Source organism: Ambystoma mexicanum, chromosome 8 (genome assembly GCF_040938575.1).
Source record: "Ambystoma mexicanum isolate Mex_15411 chromosome 8, UKY_AmexF1_1, whole genome shotgun sequence".
NCBI classification, from domain to species: Eukaryota; Metazoa; Chordata; class Amphibia; order Caudata; family Ambystomatidae; genus Ambystoma; species Ambystoma mexicanum.
Window position 1 is genome coordinate 1466898735 of NC_090929.1, and position 17152 is coordinate 1466915886.

The 17152-nt window shown below is 45.5% G+C and overlaps 1 protein-coding gene across 1 annotated transcript in view; it reads right to left on the bottom strand.

Moving 5' to 3' along the window:
* Positions 1-17152, bottom strand: part of LOC138473115 (solute carrier family 2, facilitated glucose transporter member 9-like) — a 369925-nt gene that overhangs the window by 148692 nt on the left and 204081 nt on the right. The gene's annotated exons all lie outside the window — the stretch shown is intronic.

Here is a 17152-nt window from a genome sequence, read left to right on the forward strand (position 1 = left end):
AGGTGAAGAGCCAGGATTTGAGCAGTTTCCTGAATACAAGGTGGTTTCTTGTGTTGGGTATGCGCTTTGGTAGGTCGATCAAAGTTTTCAGTGCCTGGTGAGAGAAAGAAGATCCTCCGAATTTTCTTTTATTGTAGGTTTTCGGTTCCAGGCGGATGTCGTTGCTTGATCCGAGCGTTCTTGTCGGTTGATGTAGGCGTAATTTGTCTCTCAGGAACTGCGCCTTGTTTGATTATTGCTCTGTGCGTGGTGCACATTGTTTTGAATTTTATTAGTTGTTTTATTGGTAGCCAATGTAGCAGTGGCGTCTGGTGACTTTGAAAGGTGGTGGGGCGCAAACTTGTGGGTGTGAATTTGGGAGCGAGTAAGCGCAGCGAGCATGCCCAACCCACAGCAAAGCCGGTGCGGTGCACTGGGGTTTATCCCCCCAGCGAGAAATCTTTTCAAATATGGCTTCCAAAATGTGCAGTTTACTGTCCAAACTCACAGAAATAGAATATAAAAAGCATTTGGTTTTACTTACTAATGGTGGTATATTATTCATGTGTGCAAGTGTGATGGTGTATTTTACAGCAGCTTGTATTCGAGAATAGCTGCTACTATATTGTACCATATGTTGTTCAGCCAAGCCGGATATGTGTCCTTGTATCAACATCCACGCAGTAGTATTTTGTGAAAGTATGTACAGCAACCCGTTGGGTCCCAGCAAAACAGTAGGTAACTGGGCATATAAGCACACCTGGCAACTTCTGAATATTATAAATTGTTATGTGATGCGTGTGGGTTGCTCAGTGTCCAAAGATCATGTGGCTATGTAAGCGTGATCTCGGGTGTATGCCTGTGTTCTAATGCACAAAAGCTGCTCTGTAGCATGTGTGGTGATTGGGTGTCGCAACATTCCGAACCCCACTGATACTATTTACATATAGACCTCTAAAGAACAAAGAATTGATGCAGAGCTGTTAAATGACAACATAATTACCTATTCAATCACCACACATACCATAGACCAGAACATAGGTGCACGTCAGCCTCAGTAAGCACAGTAATGATCATGATTTTGTTGACATAAGTGACAACGTTATCATATTAACACTGTTATACATACATTTATGGACTTGCAAAGGACTCCTTAGGGTCGAAACTAATCTTAACAGATGAATATTCAAATACAGAATAAGAAGGGGCTCTTGGGTGAAAAAAACAGGTATACAGCAGAGGTAACCTAATGGAGTTTACTGTATTTTTCACAATAAGGTACTCAGTTTGGGATTGACGCACACCTTATGCATCTACCACGAAGAAGCAGATTGAGTGCGTGGCCAACTGGATAAGTGGACTATGAAACAAAGTGATCCTGCAGTAGAAATGGCACTACAGATTTATACAGACCTTTAAAATGTGTAAGGTGCTGGCCAACCCTGCTGCAGTCTCTACCCCTCCCCTTGTCTCTCAGGCTCTTTGCAATGCTCTGGCCTCACACCATCTCAAAAACCCAGGACATCCTGTCCACACTCCTCCACCCATCTCCGCTCCCCTCCCCTCTCTGTCGGTACTCACTGACCCTCCTCCAGCCACCCCCCACCCGCCTTCTCTTCCTTTCCTCTCCTCTCTTCTCCCCTGATGAGGTCGCTAGACAAGTCCGATCTATGAAAGCCTCGTCAAAACAGGTTCATCCCTGTACCTCTAAAACTCAAGGACCACATTGATACCCTCGCTCCGGCCCTTGCCGACTTCTGCAACCACCCCTTTGCCTCAGGATCCTTCCCCTCTCCTCCCCTCCTAAGCTCTCCCTTGTGCATCCTTTCCTCAAGAAACCCAACTATCGCCCAATTTCTATTACCCCCTTCTTGGGCATACTCCTTGAAAAGCTGGCCATCTCTCAGCTAAACCTTCATTCTGATTCTGTTGGCTGTCTCTGTGACCTTCAGTCTGGCTTCAGATCTGGCAGAAGCACGGAAACTGCTCTCCTGAACATCCGTTTAGATCTGCTTTCCAACCTTGGCTCTAGCATTCCCTCTGTTCTCATCCTACTTGATCTCTCCTCTGCCTTCGACACTGTCCAACATACCATCCTGCTCAACCGTCTCCGGGATAACTTGGGTATCACCAATCAGGCTCTGACCTGGCTGACCTCTTTCCTCTCTGATCGACCCTCCCAGGTCCAACTTGGGTCCTTCCCATCTGTCTTCCTCTCCATCTGTGGTGTTCCCCAGGGGTCTAACCTCTCACCCTGGCTTTTCAACCAATACCTGGCAACTTTCAGCCGCTGCATTGCCATTTTCTGCTCAAACTTCCAGTGCTACGCAGACAACACAACTCATTTTCAGGCTGCCCTCGGCCACCTCCTCCACCTCTCTCATCACTGATTGACTAACTGCCATCCGAGATTGGTGTGCCGCCAACGATTTTTGTCTTAATGCCAGCAAGACAGAGACCCTCCTCATTGGCACACCATCACCTTCCTTTCCCCTCACTCTCTGGCCGGCCTCCCTTGGCCCTCCTCCTATCCCCACCTGCGAGGCCAAGAACCTTGGTGTCACCTTTGATTCCACACTCTCCTTCTCCGCCCACATCACTGATGTATCAAAAAAGTCAAACATCCTACTGCACCTCCTCAGAGGTGTTCTTCCTTTCCTCTCATTCCACCAGAAGATCACTGTCTCGACAAGCTCTGGTTCTCTCCAAGTTGGACAATTGCAAAAGCCTCTTTCTTAATCTACCTGCCTCTACTCTCCGCCCTTTACAACTTATGCAGAACAGAACTGCAAGACTTGTCCTTGGCCTCAAACCCTAGGATCGCATCTCTCCAGCTCTGAATTCTCTCCATTGGCTCCCAGTGGATGCAAGGATTAAATTCAAAACCCTCTGCATTGTCCACAAGGCTTTCTGGGGCCTGGGTCCAACATACCTTCAGATATCCCTCCACAAATACCTCCCATCTCGAGCACTCCGCTCCTCTACCTCCAACTCCCTCAGGGTCAGTCGTTTCTCAAAGAAACAAGCTAGGGGTAGATCTCGGTCTTCGGCTGGGGCCTCCCTCTGGAACAGCCTCCCTGCCACTCAAACTTAGAGAACCATCTCCGGTTCCGGAAGCAACTCAAAACCTTCCTCTTTGCTTCTGCCTCCTCCTCCCCTCTCCCCTCTCCCCTGTTGATTCTACTCTCCCTCGGCACCATGCACCTGGCCACCCTCTGTCCTCCGGGCCCAGGTACCTGCTCATCTTTCCACCCTCACGCACTGCCTCCGGGCCACCCCTTGGACTGGGGTCTGTATCTGTACCCATACAGCCCTCCCCTTTTCTTCCTGCACTTTCAGACCTACCCGGCCTGCTGCCATAAACCCAGCACTTGCCACTTGCTGGCTGCACTCCCATTGTTGGTTGCCTTTTTATTTATTATTTTATTATTATTTTTATTTTTATTTTTTCCTTCTCGCTCCGCACTCTCCTTTTGTACCCCCTTCCATGCACTTCTCCCTCTACCCTGCACTTGCACGTTCTCAATGTCACTGGACCTAGTAAGATTGTTGTTTTTGTTCTCCCCTGTTCCCCTTCCCTTCCCTTGTCGCGCTCTGAAACACTTGTGTATGAGCGCAATAGAAATAAAAAAATATCAATATAGTGAAGGAAGTGATAGCAAAAATATCAAGTCTAATAAAAGTAGTATACAACACGGAGTCTCAGAATGGTGGGACGAGGAATGTAGTAGTTAAAAAGTTATATTTCACTGCCACTAATTAAGCACAACATGCCTCTAGCTGCCAGTCCATGTACCATTATCACTGTCGCATTGCCCATGGAACTCGTCTACGTTTTGTAGGGAGAAGGGCATCCTCCAAAGCACTCTGCCTTCTTATACCTCCCCCTTACAGAGTCCAGCCGCAATATCTGACTTTTTGGGTACTCCCTGTTGCTACGTCATTGCCAAACAATCTCTCCCTGTCCTGTTTAGGGTTTGTCCCCTCATGCCACACTGCCTTTGTATTTCCACCCCCCTGTATGTTCCAACCACACTAAATGCTAACCCTGCTACCCATAGACATAACAGTCCCCATTGCCATCTATCCTGTGACAAATACACATGCACACGCAAACACACAGGCTTGGCAGCATCCATGGTGTGAACTTATTGCGACATTTCACACAAAGATTTTGAAATGTGTGGCTTGCAGGACTGCTTTTCACCTATTACGGATCTAACTCAAGGCTAAAAACTATTGCTAAACAATATAGGAGAAATCAGTTCTCCACCATGGCAAAAAACGAACTGGTGGAAGGGAAGAAACATTTTTAAAAATCTACTAGAATGCACATATAAAATTGCTGTCTCTTACCAGATGGTTAGTGCCTCTGCTAAAAATGGTGTAAGGGGGGCTTCTGTGAGGGCACTGTGTCAAAATCTTGGTAGGAGGTTAGTCCTAGTATTAAGCAGGGGGACAAAGAGATCCAACCACCATTAGACCAATATACATTACAGACAGTGCATTTTCCGGCAATGGATATTAGAGAGTGGGAGTAAGAGGAAGAGAAAAGGCTGAGAAAATCATTGCAATCCGATTTCAAAAAGGAAGTTTAGTGGTTGTTCAAGCTGTTGTACTCTGACTGTTGATCCGTATATGTCGAAAGAGTAAGGGGGGTAACTCCATGATTTTTAAACCTTACAGAACGGGATCAGATCACAGGCGCGTTCTGTATTTGGCAAGAGCACAATTCCATAAAAGTTAACAGCATGCTTGTGTTGTTCTCAAGTAAGAGTCCGGCTCTGCCTATGGTGGCGCTGCGCTAGTAGGCCAGAGGGTTCCCGGTAAATCAGTGTAATTTACCATGCATACACTCATCAACCCTGAATTCATTTTTCTTTCCCAAGGAAAGAGGGCTGGAGTGGAAAGCGTACGCGTGAAGCTCTAAACAGAACTACAATCTAGGAAACACGATATAAGCTGCTGAAGTAGTTCACTCCCTAAAAAATCATTGATTGGTCTGGCGCTTCTGAATCTGTCTCATAACACGCTGAACTCTGCTTAAAAGAAAAACTCGTTATTTTTCCAAGAGGGCTGTCGAGTTGTGTAATTAATTGCAAGATTATAATAAAATCCAGTGTGCAGGTAAAAAAAAGCTTTGCATTTTAGTTTGAATAATTTACCTGAAATGTAACTTTTATGTCTGCAACTTAACTAAGATGCATGCACTTTTAACTACAAGCATGCACCTTGACACAAAACATACAAGCATTTGGGAATGAAGGCTGGGCAGGTCGCGGGCACAACGTGAAGTCCTCTTACGTGTTTATTGAGCATTGACTACTTTTTTTAAAGTACTACATTAAAGTAGTCAATCTTCAATAAGCACGCGACGCGAGCCAAAGTGCAACTGGGAGACACATGACGACTTGACGAGATGTAGGTTGAGGAGCCGACTCGCTGAGACTAAGGCGAGTTTCGGTAGGAGTTAGCATTATTTGCTTTAACTAAACTTTTACTTAACTAACACTTACAGGTGGCGCTTGGGGGAGACTCGGGCGAGGTTGCACGCAGAGTGGTGCGCTGAGGTTCTGGCAGGCGGGAGTCCTCCTGCAGAAAGTCCACTGGCCACTGCTCGAGTCAAGACACGAGAGAAAAAACGAGAAGGTGAGGCACACACGCGTGCCCATGACCCCACCCTCACACTGATTGTCATTGGCTGGCAAACAGCCAGTGATAATCCACTAAAAGCTATTGCTATGCTGCTATCTTACTCAATTAATTCTGTCTGTGGTGTGCCATTTGTGCACAGATTGTACTACTGCAGGGCCACCCTTCCAGCGCCCGCCAGCTTCCTGGATTGCAGATGGTTACGTAGAGTGCGTGGAGCTATGAGCTCCGCACATTCTGCAATTGAAAATGCTCTGTAAAACGGGACGCGCCCCTGTACAACGGTGACACCATGGCATTGAACGCTGACTCAACATTGCAGAGCAGCAAATTAATTATACATAAACAAATAATTAATTTGCCGCTCCCCAACATTCATTTTCTGCCACACTGCAGAGAACTTACTGTTCTCTTTGCACATTGTGGGGGCCCTGGTTGGGGGGGCGGCATCCCCCCGCCCTATATAAGCGGCCGCCGCGGCAACGTAGTGTTTTTAGCACATGTGTGATTTGTTCTCTTTGGGGTAGTTTGAGAAGCAATCTGGCTGCCTGCCGCATTTTGTATGCCGTGTAGTTTTTTTTTAGAAGTCGTTCAGGAATACCCAGTTATAGGCTATTGGCGTAATCTACTCTGGACATGACTAGAGCAATGATGGTGATTGTTTTGTTGGCGAAAGACAGGAACGGTAGGATCCTTTTTGCCGCTTGCAGGAGAAAGCTGCATTTCTTGAGTAGAGTGTTTACTTGTGGCTCTAGAGTAAGATTGTTATCCATCAGTACCCACATTTTTTTTTTTTTAATACAATCGACGATGGTGCTGGAGTATAACCGAGTTTTCTTGGCCACGATATGTAGTGGGTGTCCCCTCCATTTTTTGTGATACTCATTATTGCTGGGTTGATTTTGAGGTAGTTTAGTTCATTCAGTTGAATACACCATGAAGGCAGTTTTCTAGTGTTAGTTTTTTTCTTGAGTGTCTTGTATTTTGGAAATGATTTGCGTCGTTGGGGTAGTTGTAGCAGGTGAGGCCGTGTCTTCTGATGATTTTTATTAGTAGTGATAGGTAGATGTTGAATAATAACGTGTGCGAAGAGAAGTCAGTATGAAGATGGAAGACCTTGAAAATCGGGAGAAATAAAAAATTACATTGCATCTTTGGGGTTCCCCAAAAGTATTGGTACACTGTTATGGAGTTGGGTAAAAAAATAAAACAGATTCTTTATAAAAAAAAGAAAACGTGTGTAAGCCTATCCTGTTTGACCGGGCTGCACAGGGGTGGGGGCTGAGCCGGGAATATGTGGTAGCAAAGTGCCCCTGCTTCAGATATAAAGTTCTTGAACAGGGCAAGGTAAGAAGGATCCATCCAATGGGAGGGCTCTGAAGTGAAGATATACCAAGACTTAACGGCCACCACATTGCAACGTAGATGCCAATGCAAACCTGGTCTATGGCCAACAGAGAAAGGTTGTAGAAACAGATGGGGTACCCCTTCTCCCTTTTCTTCGAACATGGAGGATCAGCATACAGACTGATAGAGGAAGTATGGCAAAAACAGTAAAAACTACAAGGGGATGGACTCTCTAAGAAGGGTGGTGTCATCTAACAAGGAAAAGCAGGACAGGTTCTTCAAAGTGTTTTCCGGTTGATGTTCACGGGTACATTTAAATTCTGAAAAATGTATCAGGACTTAGTGGCATGTTATGCTATGTTAAAAGAATGTATAAAGTACACGTTCACCCCAAGGCATAATAGCACTCAAACAGAACGAGCACCAAGACAGGAAATGGCAGCTCAGAACAACAACATTTTTAATACCCTACAAAAGGGAAGATGATCAGCTGTGACATGCAGGGACAGGGGGAAGAGATTTCCATGCCCTGGTCACAGCAACCGAGAAAGCACAGTCGCACATGCGCGAAAGTCTGACCTGAGGAATTTGGATCAGGAAAACAGATTGTGAGCGAAGTGGTCACAAAGGAACATAGGGGGAAAGTTTTGTCTGCAGGTATTCTGTGCCACATTCATAGAAAGCTTTGTGTACAATGCAGAGTGATTTGAAGAGAACACGCTTCTCGACCGGGAGCCAGTCAAGCTGTCCAAGAAGAGGAGACATATGGGCACCGAACAGGGGGTGGAGAGAACAGACCTGGTCGCAGCATTCTGACGGAGCTGGAGGCGGCGCACAAGATAGGCAGGCTGAGCTAAATACAGCTCATTGCAGTAATCAATAATGCTAAATACAAGAGCGGTCACCACGGATGCCTGAAATTGCACAGGGATAAATGTAAGAACCTTCCGTAAAATGTTTAGTTTAAAATGGTCAGATTTACAAACTGAAGTGACCTGATCGTACATAGACAGGGGAGGAGGAGATTTTAACCCCAGATCCTTAACAGAAGAGGCCGGAGGGGGAAATGGTGCAAGAGTAGTCATCCAGAAGAATAGAGGGCTGGAGGTGCCAACAACCAGAACCTCCATCCTTTCACCATTTAGTTTCAGCCGGTTCGTGGCGATCCAAGAACCGAAGCCATCAAGGCAGCCCCTAAGTCGCGCAGTAATATCAGGCAGAGCAAGATCAAGGCGGACCATGATCTGCATGTCATCGGCATAGGAGGAATACTGGAAGCTAGTAAGCTTGCTGTCAGATCTTAGCAGGGCATGCGGTGTGCTGGCAGGGTACCAGTTCTGGAGCTGTTGGACAGGTCCTCTGAGTCGGATATCTCCCTCTGTTCCCTGGGAGATGTTTAGGGGAGCGATCTTGCTTCCCTCTTTGAACTCCTGGCAATCCTTCACTGGCGGAAGATATAGGGTAGACTGTACCTTCAGTTTGGGTCCAAATGAGTCCTTTCTCCTTGCAAAGTCTTAAGATGTTCTAATCAGGGAGGGGTCATCCCTCTTTTAAAGCCAAATGGGCCCCAGCGATTGGTGTAGGCTAAGCCCACATTAATGAACCAATCCTGGGTCCCTACCAACAATCTTCAGTGATGCTTCAGGTCAGAATCGGAGCACTTGGCAACAGACAGGGGACGGATTACAACATTTACTTCTAAGTCCCACCCATCTTCCTGACTGCTGTACATCAAAGTGTCTCCCTAATTAACTGAGCCCTATACAACGCTTGGTTACAACATGGGCCTCCTTTAATATATGGGGTTGCAGGCAGACTTTTGTCTCCTGCAATTCACATGCTTCCCTGCTCTGAAAGGAGTGGTTCCAGGCAGCACATTCACTACCCTTTCATACCAAAGAGGGGTGTTAGTACCAAGTTGACACATTTCATTACAAAGAGGAGACTGGCGATTTGTCACCCTGCACCCAGGGCTTTCCAGAGGCCTGCTAATTAACATTCTTCAGTATTCGCAGCCACCAGTGTGGTGTAACAATGGAGATGCAAATCCATGGGGCCTTGAAATGATAATCAGGCTGCGCACAGCCAGAGGTTTTTGATGTACCCACAGCTATCAGGTGTCAGCTACACATGACAGGGGAGGGTGCCGCTGGTAAGCTGTGCCCTCCCAGAGTACATGACTATTTTTCTCCTGTGCGGTGAGCCTGGAAAATATGTGCAGGAAGAGCTCCACATATTTTCCTGAGGTTGATCTCCCATCATTCCTTCTTTTAAATAAACAAAAAGTCAAATAGCCCAGGCGAGCGCACTCTCCCGGTGCAGATGGTCGAATTCCTCACAGATCCATTTCCTACTATGAAAATGAATGTGGGAACATAGCACAAGACATACTTACTATGGAAAAGAGAACACAGATAATCAATGACCCCATGCGCAACCTTAAGTATAAGAGCAGGGAAAGTCTAGAGTGAAACTGTGGAAAGGTTTGAATGAATTGAGGGTGAAAGAGGAGAAGGGCGATGAGAACTGGGTCTAAAATCTTAAGGATAGAAGGAGGTGTCGGAAGATAGTGGACACCTTGGTTTTGGTATGGGGTGCTAATCTGTTGTAATGTAAATGCATAAGTGATGACAGTGAGGGAGGGTTGTTTGGAAGGCCTCTATTTAAAAGGAAGTTCTTACATCTGACAGTTCAAATATGGAGATTTGAAAAGTGATGTACTGTTTGATGAAAACCAATAAAGTCTGATTTAAAAAAGAAAAAAAATGAAGGAAATCGAGATCCCTTCGCGGTATTTTGGGTTCTGATTGAACCTCGCTCAGCTACAGATCCGTCCGCTGGTAGGACAGGACACAGATGATCCACAGATGGTCCGGTGACGGTGCTCTGTTATTCATAAAGGCCCGGGAGTACTTCCTGTAAATCATTTCAGTGTTGGTAACTGCACTTTTCATGTGCATGCATTTTTAGACAATTACAATCGTAATGGGTTGTCAGCCTACGCATGCTCGGGCAGTGCTTGGAAGAGTACAAGGGGACAGGAGACAAACTCGGCAAGTTAGATGCCGTAAAAACAACATTTAGTTAGTAATGCCAACAGAAAGAAAGTGATTCACAAAAGAAACGTGACTTTTTAAAGTGGGGTTTACATCCGGGAGGTCTCCCAACTGAAGATGAAAAGAAAACGCCAACTTTAGCGAGACTGCGGCTTAAATGGAATTGTACTGCAATGCAGGTTGATATGCACAATGAACTAGCAGTTGCAAAAGTAAACCACGTACCACATCCCAACCACAGCCTTACCATGCTGGCCCCTACTAATAGAAATGGGCATTTTGTCATTCACTCCAATCATGCTTAGAGGCAGTGTCCGTGGCCTGATGTGCTTTAAACTGCAGAATGTGCTGCTAACTTGACACTAGTTCTTACAAACGTGCCTTGGCAAAGAACGCCCACAAACGTAAGTTTGCTCCTCTGCATCAGTCTCTGAAGTTAGCCCCTCTCCCAAAATTCAAAGGGTTAACTACCCCATTCCTTCAGTTTGTCTAGTTGCGCCTGTGACAGTGATGCAAGACAGAATCCGTCACTCCTTCCCTTTGAAGCCCCACACTATCATTTGATAACTCACTACCTCCTAAAAATATGGCTGTGGCAAGAACAGTTATCCCGCCTTCTCTGGACAGCGGTTTCATGCCAGTGTCAAGAAGCACCTTTAGTAATAGCCATGCAATTAACACGTTCAGACGCCACATTTTCTGCTTCCCTTAAATCATTTTAGCTTTATTCGCTTGAGGATTTCTATTCCAGTGTACCACCTGAACCTAAGACACCGCCTCCCATCCACAATGCTGCATGGCCAACATACGCTTCCCTGATCAAGTGTATAAAGGCTACAGATTCCAGGTGTACCTGCATATGCCCACGAGCGCCCATGGCCAAAATATCCATCATATACAGCAGCCTGCTCCGTTTTTGGATGTTTCTCTAAAAACTAACTGCCATGTTGACACAGTGGGGAGAATGTAGAGATCAGTGAGTAAAGTATGGAGAATAAACACCTACTTTGGACTAACTCCAGGCCTCGGTGCAAAAATTATGGGTTTTCACGAAACCCTCATTATTCCAGAGAACATTTTTAGAATCATTGTATGCAAATTTATCTGATTAATATTAATGAGGGGTATCAGGAAAATTCGACATGGATCCAGCCCTCGAGGCCTGCAGTTGAGCAACCCTGGGGCATTAACTTGCACTAGTGTAGTGAACTGCAGCAAACCAGTGCCCGTAGAAAGCTCATTTTCGGTGCCTCTTTCTCCCTAAACAATCAATGCAGACACAGCTTGCTTTCAAAATGCATATCATTTAGTGACCAGGACAGCTTATTGGAATCGACGCTGTACCAATGAAAATCTGTAACACTTAATGAAAGTGACACTGAGGAGTGAAGTCCTAAATTTCGCTCACTCTGCTTAATTGGGTGCTCAGTTGTCCATTACGCCTGCATGATGGACAGCCACGACGTCGGGTGGAGGTTGCACTGCCCTAGCCCTGTCCCAACGCCCTCTTCGCTCCACGCTCCCTCAGTCTGTTGCTTATGAGTCATTGTAATGGACAGCAGCAGTGTCTTGATATCAAATGATCATTGCTCCGCGAGCACTAGGCAATCTAGCAAACCGACAGGAGACCGAGAGGAGGAGGAGGCGGCGGAGAGGAGGGAGGGCGGGCGGGCGCACGGAGCAGAGGCAAGGCGCAGCTTCTACCCCTGAAGGAGGTAATCAAGGTGAAGGACAAGACTGTTGAGGGAACCACCCATTCATCTTGCGCCAGGCTTCCGGGCTCTCCAAGGGAGCCCGAGCGCGACTGCGGATAATTCTAGCCCCGTCAAGGGAGCTCACTTCTGACAAGATAGCGGCAACACAGCTTTCAGTTCAGGATTTAATGAAAATGGTGTGTTAAGCGAAGGATGCAGGGAATCAGATTTTAGGGGTTGGGGTGGAGGGGAGACCAGAATAATTACGCATCTGCTTCAGTGCACAGTCCCTGGCCATTTCTGAGCTGCAACTGAACAGTGTTGTTAGTTCGACTTTATTTTGACTGATGTCAACAAAACACATTTTAGCAATTGACGAAATTATAAATCATCCAATCAGAAAAATAGATCTAAAAATAATAAAATCACAAAAAGTATACGATAATAAATGAGAGATCGGAAATGTTAGCAAATGCAAGGCAGACATGTTCTCTCTGGGCAGTCAGCTGTAGCAACTGAATTAAGTTGTTGGCAAACTTGGTCCGTATGGCACCCATAACACTTGGTTATACTATAGGCTTGTGGTAAACAGCACTGACATTAATTCAACAATGCAGGCATTTTGAAAAGGCATGCCTGGCATTATTAAAAAAAACAATTTAGGACCAGACTTTGGCAAAAACTAGACTTAAACGGGGCCGACCCAAACAAGAGTTATGTTCATCCAAGATAACACGTCCAAGTTTCCCAGTCTCTACACTGAGGAATGAATATCAAAGGGGGCGCGAACCACAGAAGGCCACTTTCTGATCATGAAGACCCGCATGAGGTTTGCTGTTTTAGCATACATTATGAAAAACAAAAGTTTTTTTGACCTCCATATGTTCACCAGATTTTACAGCAGATTTACAACAAGAATGAAACATCATTTAGTTTTATTACCCTGTATCTTCCCTTGTTGTAAGACATTCATGAGAATCGCGTGGGATCGGATCCTCGCAATTACAATTCTTGCTGAAACACAACCAGTTTTTGGTTCTTGTGAAAAGATGGAAATGCCATAGAATAAACATCTTCCCAAGCCCCTCTAACCTCAAATATATACAGCATTTCTGGTCTCCCCCCACATCCACCTTGATGGCAAACTGCCCTATTACTGCCCTTTTACCCTCTCCTAACTTTCTTTAATTCCTTTCGGATTGAAATAGTGCTCGCTGGCCCCGATCCAAGTCGCAAGCTCACCAATTGTTCCTCTGTAACCCTCCCAACATCAACCCTGTAGTCAAACATTCCCTTTCCCTCCTCCACACATCGTTTTGAGTGAGATTTTGTTCCGTTCCCGCATCAGGCTAAAAATAAATGGCAGCTTTTAATTTACAAAAAGCCTCACTCGTGCAATGGATCATTGGAGATCTATACTGAGCTTTTTGGGTGCGAGGCGGGCTAGGATAACAACCTTTTCACCATCAAACTTTGAAGAGCCAGTGGGCTGATTTACCCCAAGCCATCATGATGTGCATTTGTTTCTCATTTAGTGCAGGTAGCGTTAGTTTGGACGGAGGACATCTATACTTTGGACTTCCTGACATCTGACGAGAACCTTTATTTTCAATAGATGGGTGGGGCATTCCCTTTATCTATATGGAGAGAGGCATTATTCTTTTAATTTGTATTAAAGGAGTACAGAATATCCTCAACGTGTCCGACTCCTCCTTCCGACCCACCACCCTGCTCGCGTCTGGATCAGTGGGTTTCCCTACCTGGACCTAATTTTCCAGCTAACTTGGTTTTCTTGTACAAAATGATTGAACAGCTGCCCCCTTCTGTGCCCACAAGGCAACTTGGTAACACATTGCGGCACAAGCCCACCACTGCACAGATGTTTACATCACCACATTCAAAACGTACGAATATTGAACATATTACAAACTGCACTTACCACATTAGTGAAAGACAGTGCCACAAGTGTATGCCTTGGAATTTCCGATGCAGAGCATTGGCAGCAATAGTCTTCAGCTTATTGCGCACCTCTTCATGGTGATCCAATCGGACTAGCCCCTCTACTGTTCCATATATTTTGAGAATTTCATATTCTCCAAACTACGAACCTCCCCCCCCGCCCCCACCCCAAACTCTGGGAGTTTAGAGTCCTCTACATTTCCCCACCTAGGATTCCCCTACAAACTCCTCAGTGTAAGGAAGCTGACAGTTCTGGAAACATTTATTCGGAGAGGGGGGATGGTGCGCTCAGCAGTAACACAAGGTGTGCTACTCATTGCCCCATAATTATCTTATGCCGTTCTTATTGCCCATGAATTGCCAGTTGTGAATCATTTCACCAAGAAACGTCCCTACCACTGTCACACCCAGGACATTGCATGCAGTGGCGAAGCACCTGAAATCTGCTACCTCCCCACCACATGCCAAGTACCACATGCATGCAAAGTCAGTCACTCACTCACTTGGCCAAATTGGTTTCATCTATAAAAGCATCCCTTCCTGTCAGTTTAGGCCTTCTTTTCTGTCAAAGCACAGTGACGTTGCTACTAGCGGTCTGTGGGAATAGGGAGAGGGGTGCCAATATCTTCTCCCCCAAACTCTCGCCTCCTCCGTAAGCCATACAAGACGGTTAAGTGACAGCACCTCAAGTTCTCCTAAGCCCCTGGAAGCACAGTGTCATCATTTGTCTGCTGGGACATCATCCTACAAGCGCCACTGGGTGCTTGAGTGAGCTTTGCAACCCTCTGCAATTAGCATGTGCGTTCCTGCGCCTACAGTGTGTCAAGGGTTTTGACCCATGTTGAATCCTTAGACTGGGTAGATGTGGGGATGAGCTGTCGCCGCCCATTATTCTATCCCAGAACAAACTAAATCAATAGACTGGGTGGATGTAGGGATGAGCTGTCGCCGCCCACATTCACGCCAGAATCCAGGAGAACTGCGCAGTTGGCACAAGACCACTCCAAAGATACAACCTTCTTGTGGGGGGTTCCACATCACCACTCTACTGTAAGGATGCCATCAAAACAATGTTAAGCAAGGGTCCTATACTATCAAGCAAAAGGCCACTCTATTGAAATGCAGTAATTCAAGACAACTCAAAAATTGATGCAGTACCGACAAATTCCTCAAGGCGGCGCTAGCGGTCCAAACTCTGACAGGAGAACTGGCTGACAAAGGCCTGTTGGTTAATTAAAAAATCTTAGCCACCTGCTGTTCCCAGAGGCCAAGAGGCTGAGAACTCTTAACACCCCAGAGACTCACCACAGGAGGCAGGATATCACATGGCCCTTCTGAGTGAGAGGGAGGGGGAGGGGGTTTCCACTTCAGCCTGGAGGAGAGAGAGACAATAGCCCCTTTCTGTTGAATGGGGTATGTTAATTTTGAGTGTTTCCTGGCAACAGCCCTCTGCCAGCAAGGGGAGACATGTGATCACTGACCCACCCAGACTTCTGGAGGTGGACCCAAACACTTTGGGGAGTTGAATTGCAACAAATATATATTTTATAGAAACAGTGATAACTTATTGTAACCAAATGACAGGAATGTACAACTTTGAGAGTCTTAGTTTGAAAATTGCCCTCACGATTTGACTCCAAACTCCAATGTGTACCATGTTCTGGGGCAAAACCCGGCTAATTATGAATATTGTAGACAATGTATTTAAGCTAGAGACATGGAAAGTTACTGGGATATATGTGGAAGGGAAATGTACCTTTGTATAATTTTTGATGAAAATCCCATATTGCACAACCCACTAAAATCGAAAATAAGTTGCCATTTTTGAATGCAAGCTCCTAGAAACGCCAGAGGCGGAACAGAGACTACCTTAAGCAAGGTGTAATATGTACATGTAATGTCAACCACTTGTGTACCTGGGAAATATATATTTGAATCAAATATAGATTTGTGGGCAAATTGACATGGGGAGGACCCTCTGACCCATAAACAGACCTCATCATGATGACAATCCATTTCCTTCCCCCAATCATGGGAGAGGGGAGAATTGGGCCAATGACAAGTAGAGAGGGGCAGGCTCAGTTATGCCACGCTCACACCCACTTCCAAAACACATAAAAAGAGACTGCTGGGACAGGTAGATTGATTCATTTTCCATTTCTGCGGAGCAATTTGACGGCCGACATCACATCCAGACAGACCAGAACCAGGGACCCATAGACTACAGTACTTTGAACCTAGAAGGCCCACTGCAAGCAAATGTATACTCAGCAGGCCTTCAGAATCCAGCAAACCTAACCAAACTATTCAACAGCCGGGCGAGCTGTTTGAATCTTTTCCAAGAACTTTTGCTGGTACCGCAGACCAGACCCAGACCGCTGTGAGCAGAACCAGAGATCCGGATCAATGTGAGTAGAACCGGTGCCTGATTGACCCGCTGAGCAGAGAGAACCGCTGCTGGACGTGTTGACCGGATCCGTGATGAGGCCCATTAATTTCAAAATTAGGAGTGAGTATCCACCAGAACTGTGCAGAACCCAATCTCTTAGTTAAAATAATCTAATCCAAACTATTTTAACCTAATTAGAACAGCCTCCTAGAAATCATGTCATCTGTCATTTTTAAAGCTGCACAACTGTCACCTGTCAATTCTGTAGCTGCAAGCTGTCACCTGTTATTTTGAGTTTTACTTTAAATCCAAAAATCTACCTTTATTAAATCGTCTGTATCTCTGGAACCGTTTGTCCTAGGAACGAGAATCTAAGCTTTCCAACAAGCCTAGAACCGACTTCCTACTCCTTATACTTTTACCGCGATTTACACACTCGCGAAATTTACCGCGATTTGGCTCAATTTCTCCACTTGTCAAAATAGCATCTCCATTCACTCAGAGCATTGCTAAAGTGAGCCTGAACTAATACCAACAAGCATCCCTCACTCACCCTGAATCTCTAGAGGGAATTAAAATCAGTTAGCACATTTTCCCATCTGTTGCCATCACATTTAAAAGCATTTTGGGCCTGTGTTTCAAACTTCTACCTGTTTCCTCTAAGCTTGCAGGGGGGAACTGAATTTCGTATTGTATTTGATTGCATTCCTGAGAACTGTGTGCTCCTCTTTCCATCTCCTTCCATTTCTTACATTGCATGGGGGGTGGGGGGGTCGTGAATTGCCAGAGAAAAAGTGATTACATTGTTGTTGGTTGAAATCATATCACGTTTATTTGCTGTACTGCATTTTATTCCACCTTGCATTTCCTTGAAACCATAAAGCATTTTCAGCTAACTCATCCTCTATACTACCTCCAAGTAATCAAGTGTACCACTGTAACATTACCCATTGTGGATCCACATCATATGTCTCAGTGTACTATCAGATATTAATTTATTATAAAAGTGTGATATATATATATAGTTTAATTTTTCAAATAAACCGTTTAAATTTGCAAAACAGACCTACTTCTTG